This window comes from Sus scrofa, chromosome 6 (genome assembly GCF_054392235.1).
Source record: "Sus scrofa isolate SSC_HxYL_T2T_F1_AM1 chromosome 6, Sscrofa_HxYL_maternal_Yorkshire_Landrace_v2.0, whole genome shotgun sequence".
In the NCBI taxonomy this organism is placed as follows: Eukaryota; Metazoa; Chordata; class Mammalia; order Artiodactyla; family Suidae; genus Sus; species Sus scrofa.
The window spans coordinates 100,348,880-100,362,996 of record NC_139388.1 but is presented as its reverse complement, the minus strand read 5'-3'; the positions used below and the strand labels follow the sequence as shown (position 1 = coordinate 100,362,996).

At 42.7% G+C, this 14,117-nt stretch overlaps 1 long non-coding RNA gene across 1 annotated transcript in view; it reads left to right on the top strand.

Moving 5' to 3' along the window:
* LOC106510655 (uncharacterized) overlaps positions 1-14,117 on the top strand; it is a 282,042-nt gene that overhangs the window by 255,421 nt on the left and 12,504 nt on the right. The gene's annotated exons all lie outside the window — the stretch shown is intronic.

Here is a 14,117-nt window from a genome sequence, read left to right as displayed (position 1 = left end):
GTTCGGTCCCTGCCCTTGCTCAGTGGGTTAACGATCCGGCGTTGCCGTGAGCTGGGGTGTAGGTTGCAGACAAGGCTTGGATCCTGCTTTGCTGTGGCTCTGGCGTAGGCCAGTGGCTACAGCTCCGATTCGACCCCTAGCCTGGGAACCTCCATATGCCGCGGGAGGGGCCCAAAGAAATAGCAAAAAAAAGACAAAAAAAAAATTTGTTAATTCGGTAATAATGGAAGTTTAAGAGATGGCGCACAACAACATATACAACCACCAAAGAATTTATATCCCAAGAAGTTCCCGAAATCAAAAAGAAAATGGTAAACAACACGTTAGGAAAGTAGAGAAAGGATGTAAAGAAGTACATCACCAAAAAGACCTGAATGGCCAGTAAAACCATGACAAGAGATTTAACTTTACTGTAACTATCAAAGAACAAATTAAAACGAGATAAAATTTGATACCCATCAGACTGACAGAAATCTTAGATTAGTACCATGTTAGGATTTAGGAAAATGGAACTTATATACTGCTGGTGGAAGTACAAATTGGTACATCATTTAGGAGAAGAATGTGTAACACTTAACAGAATTAAAGGTACACATGTCCTGTAACTCAGCAGTTCCTAATAATAATAGTAAGCATTGTCAATATTCATTGAGATTTAACATGTGCCAGGTTAATTTTCCAAATTATTTACATATATTAATGTATTTAATCCCACTAAACAATACCAGGAAAAGTTACTATTATTATCATCATTTTACAATTCAGGAAACAAAGGCACAGAGAACTTGAATATCTTGCCCAAAATGACAGAACCAGTAAGTAATGTGCCCAGAATTCAATCCAAGGTAGTTGGCTCCAGAGTTTGAACTCCTGACCACTATATTGCTGATATTCATTGTAGCACTATTCATCATGGTAAAATACTGGAAACAACCTCAACATTCAACAGCAGAAAAATGGATGAACAAGCTATAGTATATCTACACACTGAAATATTATACAGCTAGTAAATGAATTAAAACTACGTACATCAACATAAGACGTCTGGAAAACATAACACATGATAAAAAGAAAATTGCAAAGGATAATATATTATTCCACACTATTAATAGTAAAAACATAGAAAACAAATGTTGAAGTAGTAAAAATATTTTTTAAAAGGGACTGCATAGGAATGGCATATAGCACCTTTAGAATGGCTGTCCCCTGCTGAATGAAGGAGGGAAGGAGGGAAATGTAAGAAGCATTCACTGTATCTGTAATTGGAAGCAAATATTCATTCAATCAATCATACCAGGTGTGCTGAGCACCTATTATGTGCTGGGCAGTTTCCCGGCTAATAGAGATTTGGGGGAGAATACATAATTTACATTTTAATGGACAAATGTGGCTAAATATTAATGTGTTAGATTTGTGTGATGGGTTGTCTATAATATTATCCCCTACTTTTTTGCATCTCTTTTTTAATATTTTTGTTTTGTTTTGTTTTTTATCTTTTTATGGCCACATCCATGGCATATAGAGGTTCCCAGGCTAGGGGTCCAATTGAAGCTGCAGACTACAGCCTACGCCACAGCCACAGCAATGCTGGATTCGAGCCATGTCCACAAACTGCACCACAACTCATGGCAATGCCGGATCCTCAACCTACTGAGCAAGGCCAGGGATTGAACCTGCAACCTCATGGCTCCTAGTTGGATTCATTAACCACTGAGCCATGACAGGAACTCCAAGCCGTGAGGATTTTTTTTTTATATAAATGAAATTTTATTTTATTTTATTTTATTTATTTTTTTTTTGTCTTTTTGCCATTTCTTGGGCTGCTCCTGCGGCATATGGAGGTTCCCAGGCTAGGGGTCTAATCGGAGCTGTAGCTGCCAGCCTATGCCAGAGCCACAGCAACGCAGGATCCGAGCCACGTCTGTGACCTACACCACAGCTCACGGAAATGCCGGATAGTTAACTCACTGAGCAAGGGCAGGGATTGAACCCGCAACCTCATGGTTCCTAGTCGGATTTGTTAACCACTGCGCCACATCGGGAACTCTGCTGTGAGGATTTAAAATGTGACAAGTAACCACTGGAAAGCACTAAGTGGTGATGTGACATCATCTGATTTACACTTTTGTCTGTGATATGCAGAGGAAGTGTTGGAAGGCAGAAATTAAAACAAAAAAGCTTAAAAAAAAAAGCTATCAAAGCAGTTCAGATGATAAAGGTCAACAGAATAAGGACACATTTTGGAAGTAGAACCAAAATGTGAGAAGAGAGGGAAAGTGAGGAACCTAGAATGGCTAAATGGATTTTGATTTAAATGGGTGGAAGAAATCAAAACTACTATGAGGTACCACCTCACACCTGTCATAACGGCCATGATTAATAAGTCCACAAATAACAGATGCTGGAGAGGGTATGGAGAAAAGGGAACCCTCCTACACTGTTGGTGGGAATGTAAATTGGTACAACCACTATGGAAAACAGTACAGAGGTACCTCAGAAAACTAGATAAAGAACTGTCATGTGATCCAGCAATTCCACTCTTAGGCATATATCCAGACAACACTTTTCCTTGAAAAAGATACACGTACCCCTATGTTCATTGCAGCACTATTCACAATAGCCAAGACATGGAAACAACCCAATTGTCCATCACAGATGATTGGATTAGGAAGATGTGGTGTATATATATACACAATGGAATACTACTCAGCCATTTAAAAGAACAAAATAATGTCATTTGCAGCAACATGTGATGGAACTAGAGACTCTTATACTAAGTGAAGTAAGTCACAGAGAAAGACAAATAGCACATGATATCGCTTATATCCGGAATCCAATATATGGCACAAATGAAACTTGCCACAGAAAATAAACTCATGGACTTGGAGAACAGACTTGTGGTTGCCAAGGGGGAGAGGAAGAGAGTGGGATGGACTGGGAATTAGGGGTTAATAGATGCAAACTATTGCCTTTGGAATGGATAAGCAATGAGATCCTGCTGTATAGCAGTGAGAACTATACTCACTTGTCATGGAGCATAATGGAGGATAATGTGAGAAAAAGAATGTATATGTGTATGTGTGACTGGGTCACTTTTCTGTACAGTAGAAAATTGATAGAACACTAAACCAACTATAATGGAAAAAGTAAAAATCATTTTTAAAAATAGATAAAATAGGTGGCAATGATGCTTAATGAGGGTTTAAAAAAAAAAAAAAAAAAAAAAAAAAACCTTGGGGAGTTCCCATTGTGGCTCAGCAGTTAACAAATCTGACTTGCATCCATGAGGATGCAGGTTCGATCCCTGGCTTCGCTCAGTGGGTTAAGGATCTGGCGTTGCCATGAGCTGTGGTGTAGGTTGAAGATGCGGCTAGGAACCCAAGTTGCTCTAGCTATGGTATAGGCTGGCAGCTGTAGCTCCAATTCAACCCCTAAGCCTGGGAACCAACATAAGTCATGGGTGCGGCCCTAAAAAAGCAAAAAAAAAAACAAAAACAAAAAACTTAGGAAAGGACAGATTAGGGGAAAAGGGAGGGAACCCTTGTAGCATAGGTTTGATCCCTGGCCTGGGAACTTCTGCAAGCCATGGGTGTGACCAAACAATAATAATAATATTAACAATAATAAGTAAAAATAAAACCACCTGGAGTTCCCGTGGTGACTCAGCGGAAGAGAATGACTAGTAGCCATGAGGATGCAGGTTCGATCTCCAGCCTTGCTCAGTGGGTTAAGGATCTGGCGTTGCCATGAGCTGTGGCACAGGCTGGCAGCTGTAGCTCCGATTTGAGCCCTAGCCTGGGAACCTCCAAATGCCACGGGTGCGGCCCTAAAAAGCAAAAAAATAAAATAAAACTGCCTTATAATCCAGCGATTCCACTCCTGCGTATATATCTGAAGAAAATGAAAACACTAACTCAAAAAGACATGCACCCCAATGTTCATAGCAGCACTATACAATAGCCAAGATATGGAAGCAACCTAAGTGTCCATCAACAGATGAATGAATAAAGAACATGCGGTATACAGAGTTCCCGTCATGGCTCGTGGTTAACGAATCCGACTAGGAAGCATGAGTTTGTGGCTTCGATCCCTGGCCTTGCTCAGTGGGTTAAGGATCTGGCATTGCCATGAGCTGTGTTGTAGGTGGCAGACGCAGCTGGGATCCCACATTGCTGTGGCTCTGGTGTAGTAGGGTGGTGGCTACAGCTCCAATTAGACCCCTAGCCTGGGAACCTCCATATGCAGCTGGTGTAGCCCTAGAAAATACAAAAAAAAAAGAAAAAGAAAAAGAAAAATCCCAACATGTAGAATATATGTACCATGGAATACTTCAGTCATAAAAAAAAAAAGAATGAAACTTTGCCATTTGTAACAACACAGATGGACCTGGAGGTAATCATGCTTAGTGAAATAAGTCACTTATATGTGGAATTTAAAAAATACAAGTGAATATAACAAAAAAGAAACAGACTCTATGTATATAGAACAAACTAGTGGTTACCAGTGGGGAGAGGGAAAGGGGTAGGGGAAAGATAGGAGTAAGGGATTAAGAAGAAGAAACTACAATGTATAAAATAAATACGCTAGGGAGTTCCTGTCGTGGCTCAGTGGTTAACAAATCTGACTAGGAACCATGAGGTTGCGGGTTCAATCCCTGACCTTGCTCATTGGGTTAAGGATCTGGCATTGCCCTGAGCTGTGGTGTAGTTTTCAGAAACAGCTCGGATCCCACGTTGCTGTGACTGTGGCATAGGCTGGCGGCTACAGCTCTGATTCGACCCGTAGCCTGGGAACTTCCATATGCCGCAGGCGCAGCCCCGGAAAAGACAGAAAGACTAAATAAATAAATAAATAAATAAGCTACAGAGTTCCTGCTGTGGTGAAATAGGATTGGTGGTGTCAGTGCATCACCAGGATGCAGGTTCCATTCCTGGGCCTGGTATTGTGGGTTAAGGATCTGGCATTGCCACAGCTGCAATGTAGTTTGCAGCTGCTGCTCAGATCTGATCCCTGGCCCAGGAACTCCACATGCTGTGGGGAGGCCAAAAAGAAAAAAAAAAATTGAGTTTCCATTGTGGCTCGGTGGTTAATGACGTCCTCGTTATTATCCACGAGGACGAGGGTTTGATCCCTGGCCTCGCTCAGTGGGTTAAGGATCTGGCATTGCCATGAGCTGTGGTGTAGGTCGCAAATGCAGCCCGGATCCTGAGTTGCTGTGGCTGTGGTGTAGGCTGGCAGCTACAGCTCCAATTCTACCCCTAACCTGGGAACTTCCATATGTCGCAGGTGTGGCCCTAAAAAGACAAAAAGAAAAAAGAAAGAAAGAAAATAAGTGTGAACTGAAGTTTGGCACTTGCCATCAGCTTCTACATGGAGTAAAACTAGAGCCACTGCAGCTCTGCCTGAGCAAAGCTCAGGGTGGAGACCAGGAGTGAGGCACTGTGCACTCTGGGAAAACTGGAAGAACAGATCTTCAGACAGATATTTTTAGGGGAAGATCTTATGAGCCCAATTCTTGCATGTCTTCATACCTAGAAAAACACTAAAATCCTTCAATGATGACTGATGTCTGTGACTAGTAAGTAGCAACCTTAATGAGACCAGCAGCAAATTTCTGTGAAATGTGTGCCTGGCTACATGCACCGCCCCCTTCACCTTTATGACTTATATCTTGATATTTCCCCTTTTCTCTTTGGGGCAGAATTTCAGACAGTTCAGATAGTTTCAGATAGTATTTCAGCTTCTGGGCTGCAGTTGGTGGACAAAACAAAAGACGTCATCTGTGAGAACAGCCACTCCCAAGGGTGAGCCAGTGAGCCCTGAGGGAACTCAGGAAAGAAACAAAGACTGGCCCATAGCTGAGGTGCATATCAAAGGAGCGATTCCTGTAAGCCCAGACTCTTACATCTTCCCATAGAAACTGGTGTTATGGAAGATTTACATAAGGTAAATAAGGTTATCTGTAAACCTTTTGTTCCTATTACCTTCCCTTTGTTGCAAAAGCTTCTATATCCTAGCTCCCTCCTCGTCCTCAGAGCCTTCTCTTGGGGCTACCTGAGATACTGTCTCCCTGGCTTAAGTCCTAATTTCACCCCAAATAAAACTTAACTCTCAACTTTCTGGGTTTTTTTGTTTGTTTGTTAGTTTTAAGTTAACATAAGCTACAAGGATATACTGTACAGTACAGGGAATGTAGCCAATATTTTATAACAACTATAAAGTGAGTATAATCTACAAAAATTTGAATCTCTGTGTTGTACCTCTGAAACTAAACTATTTTTAGATCAACTATACTTCAATTTTGAAAAAGAAGAAGAAGAAAGTTTGATTCTCCCATGAGATATCTAAATGGAGATACCAGATAGGCACTTGGATAAATGATTGATGAGCTTCAGAGAGGGCAGGGCTGGAGATGCAGAGCCTTCAGTGGTTATGTCCCATGTTGTTAGACCAAAACATTTTTCCTTGACTTCATCACATCTTTCTCTAGTTCCCACTTCTTTGCTCTTTTTTAAAAATTACTCAATGAATTTTATTACATTTATAGTTGTATAATAATCGTCAAAACCCAATTTTACCCCAGGCGCATCCCCCCACCCCACCCCCGACCATCTCATTTGCAAACCATACATTTTTCAAAGTCTGTGAGTCAGTATCTGTTCTGTAAAGAAGTTTGTTGTGTCCTTTATTTATTTATTTATTTTATTTCATTTCATTTTATTTTTGTCTTTTGTCTTTATAGGGCCACACCCATTCATGTGGAGGTTCCCAGGCTAGGGGATCTAATCCGAGCTGTAGCCACCCACCTACATCACAGCCACAGCAATGCCATATCCGAGCCGAGTCTGCGACCTAAACCACAGCTCTTGGCAATGCCGGATCCTTAACCCACTGAGTGAGGCCAGGGATCAAACCCGAAACCTCATGGTTCCTAGTTGGATTCGTTTCTGCTGCGCCACGACAGAAACTCTGGTTGTGTCCTTTTTTTAGATTCCACATGCAAGCGATAGTATATGATATTGGTGTTTCACTGTCTGGCTAACCTCACTTAGCATGATGATTTCTAGGTCCATCCACGTTGCTGAAAATGCAGTTGTTTCTTTCCTTTTAATGGCTGAGTAGTATTCCATTGTGTATATGTACTACATCTTCTTTATACACTCCTCAGTTGATGGACATTTAAGTTGTTTCCATATCTTGGCTATTGTATAGAGTGCTGCAATGAACATTGGAGTACATGGATCTTTTCGAGTCATGGTTTTCTATGGATAGATGCCCAGGAGTGGGATTGCTATTTTGGATCAAATGGTAATTCTATTTTTAGTTTTTTGAGGAATCTCCATACTCTTTTCCACAGTGGTTGCACCGATTTACATTCCCACCAACAGTATAAGGGATTCCCTTTTCTCCACACCCTCTCCAGCATTTATTGTTTGTAGACTTTTTGATGTCTACAAAATTCAAAAATGTGATTTTTCACATTTCTTAGACACAGCCAAATAAAAAAATAGCTAACACTATTCCAACTCCAGGGAAACTCTCCTCCATGTCTTACTGTGTCCTCGAACTAAATGCACCAAATAGGGCTTCTGGCTATGGTGCAATGGGTTAATGATCCAGCTTGCCTCTGTGGAGGCACAGGTTCAATATCCGGCCCTGTGTGGTACGTTAAGTATCCATTGCAGCTGGGATTCAATCTCTGGCCCGGGAATGTCCACAATGCCAAAAGAGCAAAATAAATAAATAAATGCACCAAAGAAATGAAAAGCAGGGACTTAGATGTTTCACAGAAGTATTATTCATGATAACCAAAACATGGAAACAACCAATGGTCCATCAACAGATGACTGGGTAAAAATAATGTGTACACATACATAAAATGGAACATTTTTCAGCCTTAAAAATTTTTTTAAAAAGGCATATTACACATACTTGAGCCTTGAAGATGATATGCTTAGTCAAATAAGTAAATAAGAAAGAGGAATTCTCAGGGGTTCCCTTCATGGCTCAGTGGTTAATGAACCTGACTAGTAACCATGAGGATGCAGATTCCATCCCTGGCCTCGCTCAGCTCAGTGGGTCAGGGATCCGGTGTTGCCGTGAGCTGTGGTGTAGGTCGTAGATGAGGCTCAGATCTCACATTGCTGTGGCTGTGGGCTAGGCCCACAGCTGTGGCTCAGATCCAACCCCTAGCCTATGAACTTCCATATGCCAAGGATGCGGCCCTAAAAAGCAAAAACAAACAAACAAAAACAAAGAGGAGTTCTCATGGCTTAACGGTAGGATTTCGAGTTCAATCCCTGGCCTTGCTCAGAGGGTTAAGAATCCCACGTTTCAGTAAGCTGTGGTGTAGGCTGGCAGCCACAGCTCTGATTCGACCCCTAGCCTGGGAACGTCCATATGCCACCACTGCGGCCCTAAACCCTCCCCACCCGAAAAAGTAAATTACAAAGAGACAAATACTGTACAATTCCACCTATCTAAAGTACCCAAAGTAGTCTAAATTATAGACAGAAAGTAGAATGGTGGTTACCAGGAGCTGGGGGGAGGGGAAAATGGGAAGTAATTAGTATTTAATAGATATGAGTCTCAATTTGGGAAGATAGAAAAGTTCTGGAGGTGGATAGTGATGATGGTTACACAACAATGTGAATGCCCTTCATGCTACTCAACTCCGTACCTAAAAATGGCAAATAGTAGAATATATTTTTTTAGAACATTTTTTTTTTTTTTTTGGCCACACACACAGCATATGGATGTTCCTGGGGCAGGGATTGAATCCAATCTGCCAGAGCCACTGAGCCAAGCCGAGACCAGACCCAAGCCACTTCAGCCAGAGTCTTTGCTGTTGTTGTTGTTGTTGTGTTTTGCAGTCAGATTCTTAACCCACCATGCTGCGGCAAGAACTCCTAGAACAATATTTTAAAAATGAACAGTAATTGGAGTTCCTGTCGTGGCTCAGTGGTTAACAAATCTGACTAGGAACCTCAAGGTTGCGGGTTTGATCCCTGGCCTTGATCAGTGGGTTAAGGATCCGGCGTTGCCGTGAGCTGTGGTGTAGGTCACAGACGCAGCTCGGATCTGGCTTTGCTGTGGCTGTGGTGTAGGCCAGCGGCTACAGCTGCAATTAGACCCCTAGCCTGGGAACCTCCATATGCTCCGGGTTCAGCCCTAAACAGACAAAAAAAAAAAAAAAAAAAAAAAAGAGAGAGAGAGAGAGAAAGAGAAAGAAAAAATAAAAGAACAGTAATTGCATTTAAGGCTTTGTGTTGTATCACTTGAAAGAATCAGGCACTGTTTTGAACTGCTGAGAGAATTTGAACAGCAGAAGCAGTTAGGTAAGAGGAAGCACAAATGAACTTGTGATACCCTTCCTCTCAGCATAAATACATCTTTGCATAACCGAGTATTGTTTCCCTGTAGCAGCGAAATGTTCCTTTTTTTTTAATTGCTGCTCTACATGTTCCAATTCACAGTTCAGAAACACCTGATGAATAAGCACAATGTCCCATGGTAGCTGAAGAAAATTTTGCAACATTAAACAATTCCTATAATACTTAAATTATATGAGTGTGTGTGTCTATATGTGACATGAGTGAAGAAAAAGACTGATCCTTTACATTTTCCATAGATGAGTAATAAATATTAGCCTTGGGAATAATTTTATTTGAATTAAGATATTTAATAAAGTTTTTGTTTTCTTTTTGGGTGCTCCATGACATATGGAGTTACCCGGCCATGGTTCAGATCTAGGCCACAGTGGGGACCTAAGCCTCAGTTGTGGCAGCACCAGATCTTTAACCCACTGTGCCTGGCTGGGGATCGAACCTGCGTTCCAGCACTCCCAAGACTCCACCAATCCCACTGCACTACAGCAGGAACATCAATACTTACTTTTTATTTTTTTATTTTTATTTTTATTTTTTTTGGTCTTTTTGTCTTTTTTGTTGTTGTTGTTGTTGCTATTTCTTGGGCCGCTCCCGCGGCATATGGAGGTTCTCAGGCTAGGGGTCGAATCGGAGCTGTAGCCACCGGCCTACGCCAGAGCCATAGCAACGCGGGATCCGAGCCGCGTCTGCAACCTACACCACAGCTCACGGCAACGCCGGATCGTTAACCCACTGAGCAAGGGCAGGGACCGAACCCGCAACCTCATGGTTCCTAGTCGGATTCGTTAACCACTGCGCCACGACGGGAACTCCAATACTTACTTTTTAAAACTAAATTTATATTTCTAGTATTACTATATAATTTTGATTTAAAATTTTCTTTTTGCTCTTTAGGGCCAAACCCATGGTCTATGGAAGTTCCCAGGCTAGGGGTCGAATTAGAGCTGTAGCTGCCAGCCAACACCACAGCCACAGCAGCTCAGGATCTGAGCCATGTCTGTAACCTACACTACAGCTCATGGCAATGCCAGATCCTTAACCTACTGAGCGAGGCCAGGGATCGAACCTGCATCCTCATGGATGCTAGTTGGGTTCTTAACCCATTGAGCCACAATGAGAATTCCCTGACTTTGCCATTCTTAAGATAGATAAGCTCCATGACTTGACTTTTGCACCTACTATTCCCTCTGAGAAACTCTTCCTTTTTTCATTTCATTCATGTTCAACTATCCCCTCAGAGAGGCAGAAGACCCTGTCCAAAATAGCCTTCTCGGGAGTTCCCGTTGTGGTACAGTGGTTAATGAATTCGACTAGGAACCATGAGGTTGTGGGTATGATCCCTGGCCTTGCTCAGTGGGTTAAGGATCCGGCGTTGCTGTGAGCTGTGGTGTAGGTTGCAGACTCGGCTTGGATCCTGTGTTGCTGTTGCTCTGGTGTAGGCTGGCGGCTACAGCTCTGATTCGATCCCCTAGCCTGGGAACCTCGATATGCCGCGAGAGCGACCCAAGAAATGGCAAAAAGACAAAAACAAACAAACAAAAACCAAAATAGCCTTCTCTATCCCCTTGCTTTCTTTTCATTTTTTCATATTAATTAGCTTTATATTATCATTATTTAGTGTTTCTCACCTGCTAGAAGTTAAATTCTTTGAAAGTAGGGTGACTTATTTTACTCAACGCTGTGTCCTGAGTGTCTGGCACAGTAGTTCCTAGCATATTATGGACACTCAATGTTTGTTAAACAAAAGAAGAAAATGTAAAAGTTTATGGTATTTAAGTGAGACTAGATGAGATCACCCGCGGAAAGTGTAAACAGGTGTCATAAACTCATATTCCTACATGACTTAGATAACCTAAATGAGTAAAGCAGCCTAGATATTATCAGATGTTTGGAAGCAGTGAACTGATTTAAGAAATGACCCAGAGAAGTTCCCTTGTGTTGTGGTGGGTTGGGGATCCTGCATTGCTGTAGCTGTGGCACAGGTTGAAACTGCAGCTTAGGTTCAATCCCTGCCCTGGAAACTTCCCCATGCCTCAAATGTGACAAAGAAGGAAGAAAAAGAAGGAAGGAAGAGTTCCTGTTGTGGCTTAACAGTAAACAAACTTGACTAGTATCCATGAGGATGCAGGTTCAATCCCTGGCCTCACTCAGTGGGTTAAGGATCTGGCATTGCCGTGAGCTGTTTTTTGTTTTGTTTTGTTTTTGGTCTTTTTAGGGCCGCACCCACGGCATATGGAGGTTCCCAGGCTAGGGGTCCAACTGGAGCTGTAGCCGCCAGCCTGCGCCAGAGCCACAGCAATGCCAGATCCAAGCTGCATCTGTGACCTACACCACAGCTCACGGCAATGCCAGATCCTTAACCCACTGAGAAAGGCCAGGGATCGAACCCGCAACCTCATGGTTCCTAGTCAGATTTTTCTGCTTCGACATGATAGGAACTCCAGCTGTGAGCTGTGATGTAGGTCACAGATGCCACTGGACCTGAGTTGCTGTGGCTGTGGTGCAGGCTAACAGAACTTCCATATGCCGAGGGTGCAGCCCTAAAAAGACAAAAAAATAAAAAAATAAAAAGGAAGGAAGGAAGAAAGAACGGACCAAGCAGGAGGTACTCAGCTCCAGCAAATTATATTAATTCAAGTACATAAACCCCATTTTCCTGGATCTTCTAATTCTCCAAGAGAAATTGGAAATATGGGCTTTTGTTGTTGTTGTTGTTACATAGTATTCCCCATTGTAAAAACTGCAGGATTGGAGTTCCCACCATGGTGCAGTGGGTTAATGATCCAGCTTTTCTCTGTGGAGGTGCCAGTTCAATCCCAGGCCCAGCACAATAGGTTAAGGATCTGGCATTGTTGCAGCCGAGGTATAAGCTGAAGCTCTGGCTTGGATTCATCCATATGCCACAGATGCAGCCAAAAAAGAAAAAAACAAAAACAAAAAACCCCCTGCAGGACATGTAACATCCACGTGTGAGTTCATTTTGGGTGATGAGGGGACATCAAACAGAAAAAAGAGTAGCTTCCTGGACCACTACTCTCAGAAGGCTAGGATTCAGCCAGCAAAGAACATTGAGAAGGAGCCACCAAAGAGATAGAGGGAAAACCATAAGAATATGATAGAGGAAAAAGAATGTGAAGAATACAAAAGAAGAAAATAATAGGAAGAGAAGAATCAGCTAAGAAGAGTTTGGGTAAGACGAGATCAGAAAATGATCATTCAATATGCCTTCATGAGTATTGTTAATAATCTTTTTTTTCTTTTTTGTCTTTTTCTATTTCTTGGGTCGCTTCTGAGGCATATGGAGGGAGGTTCCCAGGCTAGGGGTCGAATTGGAGCTGTAGCCACCAGCCTACACCACAGCCACAGCAACTCAGTATCCAAGCCGTGTCTGCAACCTACACCACAACTCACGGCAACGCCAGATCCTTAACCCACTGAGCAAGGCCATGGATCGAACCCGCAACCTCATGGTTCCTAGTCAGATTCGTTAACCACTGAGCCACGACGGGAACTCCTGTTGATAATCTTGACTACAGAAGTTTCTGTGGCTGACTGGAAAGGGTTGAAGAATTAACTCAAGATGAGAAAGTGAAAAGAAAAGGTGTGGGATGGAATTAACTCCTTTGAGAAGCTTTTCTGTGGGAAAGATAAAAAAGGCTCAAAAACGGGATTTTTTTTTTTTTTTTTGGTCTTTTTATGGCTGCACCGAGGCATATGGAAGCACATTCCCAGGCTAGGGGTCAAATCAGAGCTGTAGCTGCCAGACCACGACATAGCCACAGCCACTCGGAGATCCGAGCCGCATCTGCGACCTACACCAAAGCTCACAGTAACACTGGATCCTTAACCCACAGAGTGAGGCCAGGGAACGAACTCAAGTACTCATGGATACTATTCAGGTTCATTACTGCTGAGTCACAACGGGAACTCCTGAAAGAATTCTTAAAGATAAGGAAATTCTAGATGTTCCTGTTGTGGTTCTGCAAGTTAGGAACCCAATTAGTATCCATGAGGTTCAATCCCTGGAATTGAAAACCACAACGGGAACTCCAGGGTAGTCTCATTTTATAGATTCATCCATTCAGATTCAAAAAGCACTGTGGGAAGAGTTCCCATCATGGCTCAGCGGTTAACGAATCCAACTAGGAACCATGAGGTTGCGGTTCGATCCCTGGCCTTACTTAGTGGGTTAAGGATCTGGCGTTGCCATGAGCTGTGGTATAGGTCACAGACGAGGCTGGGCTCGGATCCCACGTTGCTGTGGCTCTGGTGTAGGCTGGTGGCTACAGCTCTGATTCGACCCCTAGCCTGGGAAACTCCATATGCCATGGGAGCGGCCCAAGAAATGGCAAAAAGACAAAAAGACCAAAAAAAAAAAAAAAAAAAAAAAAGCACTGTAGGAGTTCCCTTCAAGGCTCAGCGGTAATGAACCCAAGACTAGGATACATGAGGATATGGGTTCCATCCTTGGCTTTGCTCAATGGGTTAAGGATCCGGCATTTCAGTGAGCTGTGATGTAGGTTGCAGACGTGGCTCTGATTCCGCATTGCTGTGGCTGTGGCATAGGCCATCGCTGTAGCCTCAATTTGACCCCTAGTCTGGGAACCCCCATATGCCATGGGTGCAGCCTGAAAGGCAGAAAAAAAAAAAAAAAAAAAAAAAAAGCACTGTAGATGCCTCTATCATAGTGATAATCTCATCTCAATACGGGTAAAAAGTGGAGGGTTC